Raw genomic sequence first — 5,099 nt, 5'->3', positions numbered from 1 at the left:
GTCTGTGTCATGTCCTGAGGTGACAGCAGCTGCTGGGACGGGCCACACTGAGTGCAGCCGAATGCCTCAGTGGAAAGGGGAATCTCCCATGAACAATGCTACACTCATTAGCGCTTCAAACAGCCTTTGCTGGGCATCTTCAGTTCTGAAGCAGAGGATGAACAGCTGCCTTTTATCAGGGTATTAGAAAGTTTCTCTGTTATGTGTCCATCTGCTTGTGTGTGTGTGTGTTCTTGCACATGTTACGCAATGCTAACAGTTCATCCAGGTGGGTGATAACAAAGAGAAAAGGGTGCAGGTAGAATCCCAGACCTATTCTGGCTCCCTAATCTCTCCATTCTGACACACACTTTGATTTGTGAGTCAGTCCAAAGCCTCAGCAAACAGCCTGTCGCGTCGCCACACAATTAAAGACCACGAGAAACTTTCAGGCAACTCTTTGGTCTCCTCTGAGTTTGTTCAAGGAAGTCCACCTATCTTTTCTACCTCAGGTAAACTGGGGGGGAAAAATCAGTTGACTGGCAGATTTCCCCTTTGTGATGCGGTTTATTTGAGGCCTGTTAAGAATTCGCTCTCTCTGTTTGTCCTTCGCTATAGCATGACCATGGCAGATGTTCCTTCACAGAAGTCAGCACACACACTGACTTATGAATGCATGACAACACACAGTCACACAATGTTGACAGAGATGTTTCAGATCGTCACAGATAGAGGCAAAATAAAGAAGGAATAATAGATAACATAGAAGAAAAGATAGGAGCGAGTAGGAGCTGTAGGCGTTTGATAGGACAAAGCATTGAATTACTGTCTTGTTTCAGCAGGTTAGTATCATGTCTTCTGAAAGACAAGAGGGACACTGTCTTTTTCTCTTGCTTTTGATTTCACACCTAAACTAAGAAACAGATGGCTCTGAAGTTCTTTGTGGGTAACTGGCAGTATCCCAAATGTTTTTTTTTGTTGTTATTGTTTTAGAAATCAAAAATGAATTACTTTTTTGGAAAGCTTAATAAAACACAGATAACTTAACAGAGACAGATGTGGAAAAAACAATGAGACAAAAGAGCATGGGTGTGAATTGATGGACATGGGTTTGGTGTGTGTGTGTTTGTATGTGGGCTACGAGAGAACATTTTGGTTGTCTGATGTGTCTGCAAAGAAAACAAGCCTACAAAATTATAGGAATACTAATAGCACTAGTGCTACCAGTACATTCACAACTACTAAAGATGGATTTATGATGGGATGGAATAGAGATGGAGTATAGGGGATTGTGCTTTTAGGTGCAGTGGCCAAAGTAGCTAAATGTATCAGCAAAATGCTTTATATTTATTATATACATACATATATATTTATCAATGATGCTGCTGAACCAGTCTGAAAAAGCCCCAGACAAATAATCCACATTGCTTTAATTCATGCTTTGCTGTTTATTAAATGCACATGTTTTGTGTTTATGGGGACAGATTTTCACTCCGTTGGTGGAACTTCAATTGACAAAAGAACAAAAAGACAACTCCAGCTTTAAATGGAACAACATTAGACTGATTATACCGATAATGGTTCATAAGGAAGAAATAGTTGTTCTTACGATCTCTGCATAACACGACCGGCAGATTAGTCGTATGTAGAGGACTGTTGGTACCAAGAACAACTACTCTCACATGAAGACGGATAGGATAGGGAGAAAGCCGAAGGAGACACAGTGAAGAAGTAGTGAAAAGGTGAGTTCACAGTGATAATAGTAATAAATCAGATATGCTGTGACCCCACACAGTGTCCTGCCGTGCTTCCCACCCCAATCCCTCACCTGTCCCACTTAAGACGCAAAACCTGCGCTGACAGCTCAACCTGCTGACCTCTGTGACCCGTCTACCCCCTCCTCCTGGAGTTGGACACTGCTGGAGAGAGGAAGTGACACGGCAGCAGAGGTGAAAGGTCGACACAGACGATGCATTTCAAATGCGAGGGAACAAGATTGATGGTGGCGGCTGCAATGGAAGCAGCATGTTTTTACTAGTAAAAGAATCTCAAATAGTTTTTTTTTCACCAAGTACAACAAATATGTCTTGTTGGTCCAGTCTCTCCCCAAGGCTGGGGGAGATACCCAAGATGGGAGCAATGAGAAGAAGAAAAGAGCAGACAAAGAGGAGGACTTCACACTGCCAGGCCTCTCCTGCACTGTTACTCAAACTGCTTTCTCTATTGTGTTGGACTTGTCTTGACCCTGTGAATCTTAGGTTTGGCTGCTGGTCTCACCTTCTGCAGTCTCAACTGAAACTATCAATGTTTTTTTTTGTTTTTTTTAAGTCTGCTGTACCAGCCCGCCCCCGGCTGTCATGATTTTGGCAACAGGCACTAACGGGAGTAAACAAAACAGTAGAGGATGCCAAGCCAAAGACGGTTACCCAGAGAAAACAAGAAAGTCTCGTTCTCCCATTGTTTTGCCTTTTATAGGGAACAATATTTTCGACATGCCACTATATGTATATGGAGCTCAATAAACATTTACTGCCTGTTAAAATCTAAGGAGTGAAACTTGTTGTGTGTTAAAGTTATTAATTCCACTCATGTCAAACAAGTAAAGAGTGTTTTTATTAGTGAACTATTTGTGACAGTCACGTGATTGTGCGCACCGTGCATGCCGTGATACAAATTTTGAGGTGCACAACCAAGCGCCGGGACCACTTGCGGAGTCTAGCTTAAGCCCAAACACCTCCCCTGACCTCCACACTCCACACACTCAGAGCCTGAGCCTCATGAAGTGTCTACACAGGTGGCGTCAAACACGTTTTTCGTCCACCTTATACGCGTCTGACAGAACATATGCTTCTATTTTATACAAACCAGCTGCCATGTAACTCGCTGAGATTATTCTAAAGATCCAAATGTATTTCACTCAGTTTTACATGCGTACACAGTGATTGTGCGTTGGGTGATCACGCTCAATACTGTACCTCCCGCCTTCTTGTGTAGGCACAGAGGAAGTCCAGTAGACTTTGTCGTCGCGGAAGCGTAGCACCCACCCTCCAGTTCCCCCTCAGGTAAACACTGTTAGTTCCGTCAGCACTTTTCCCGTAGTTTGCACTGTTAGCTGCAAACCGCCGACATAACCGTCGCTACGTTGAGGTTTTGAGAGACAAACAAAATGCTCCCAAACTCTTATATCGCACATTTTAGAAAGATCATAGCATCAGTGACATCTCTTGATTGGAAAGCACTTTACTTAAAACATCAGCTGAAATTAAAGTAAATGAGTAGCTCATGAAATCTGAGGAATGCTAAGAAACTACATGTTCTGATAAAGGGTATTTTGCAGTCTCAAAATATTATTAATGCCCCAAAACATGCCTCATATCTCTCTCTCTCTCTCTCTCACTGAGTCTGGGGCCACATTCTTGCCCTCTCCACACTCGACTGCCAACACAGCACGTGGCTTTGTGCTAGCTTCGTTGATGGCTCCTTTTAGGACTTCTTAATGGGTCACACGCACAAAACACTTTGTGTTACCGAGCGATTAAGCTCCACTGAGGGGATCGATGGTGTCACCAGGTTTCAGGTGGAGGAGAGGGAGACAGAAAGAAGGAGAGATCCATAGGTTGACGACATATCGGGCTTGAGTTCAGCCTATTGAACACACTCATACTCAGCTCCTCCGTGGGTTAAAGTCAGCCTGTTCCCATCCTGCAGTCTGACCGTCACTCAGAGGAAATGACTGAGAATGTGACAGTAGACTTTGAGAAGTCCAAATCTCTAGAATTATATGAAAGAGGCTTTGTTGGCTTTGCTGGCAATACTATACTATGAAGAACACACAACAAACAACATCGCATACATAAATACTTATAAGTAAAGACAAACATGCATACATACACATGTATCCACACACACACACACACACACACACACACACACACACACACACACAGGCATGAACACACATGGATATGTCCAACAGTGGTGAACAGCTGCATGGGTCGGTCTGGAGCGAGACCAGCCACCTCTTGGCCACAAAGGGCTGCTTGTGCCCCCGGCTCGCTAGGAACATAAAACACAAGAGATAAGACCAGACACTGTTTGCCAGAACCAGTGGACCTCCCCAAACAGGAACTGCAAGTGCAAGTGTTTGACACACACACACACACACACACACACACACACACACACACACACACACACACACACACACACACACACACACACAGACAGAGGGAAGCACACACATGCATGTGAATTACACACACATACATTGCATGTTTCAGTGTGTATGTGTGGAGAACACTGTTAAATGACATGCAAAACGGTCAACTTTGTTAAAGGCCACCTCCGCTGAGCTACTTTCTCCACAATTCAAAGCTCATCTGGCCGCTTACAGCTCAGCAGGAAGTCAACCTCCCTTAACAGAATTTAACAGGTAAACCGAGGCTTTATTTGTTAGTTGGAATCAGGCTTTTCCGTTTACTTGAAAAGCTTGTTTGACATCTTAGACTGGTCGTTAAGCTGTCAGGATAACAAGGTTCATTTCTTAAGAAGTGATTCATAATCAACAAACAAAAGTATTGCCATTGCAACCACTGTATTTGAAGGAATTTTCTCACTTAAACCTTTGTGATTACACATCAAATGCAAAACTGTGTTGTTTCCAAAAACTTTAATACAAGACACATTTTTTCTCTTACGAATGAAAAGTTGAATTCACAAAAATCATCATTGCTCAACTATGCTCTTTTATCGCAATATTTTACTTGGTCTGGAATGACCAATAGCTTTAGGTGGCTAATGTTATCAAACTTTAGATAATACTAATAATAGTATATAATAGTAATACTAATTACTCTGTACTGACTGAATATTCGTTGGCTTTTGGACCCCTCTATACTTGTGCCACTATATGTTTTAGCATATATTAGCATATGTGTTGTAAGTGCACTCGGGCTGTTTATCCACTTTAAGGTTCTGTAAGATGCAGTGACAATCACGTATTTAAAGTTACTACAAAGAACTTCCATTTTGTGTCGATTCTGGCGGTCCCTGTGGTCGAAGGTGGTCACGTTTTGCGCGATGACAAGCGGCTAACGTGAGGCCAAAGAAACCTGCTTCAA

This window comes from Cebidichthys violaceus, unplaced genomic scaffold (assembly GCF_023349555.1).
Source record: "Cebidichthys violaceus isolate CVI_PGR_0920_01 unplaced genomic scaffold, fCebVio1.0.p SCAF_3, whole genome shotgun sequence".
Lineage (NCBI taxonomy): Eukaryota > Metazoa > Chordata > Actinopteri > Perciformes > Stichaeidae > Cebidichthys > Cebidichthys violaceus.
Note: the sequence above shows the minus strand (reverse complement) of the source record.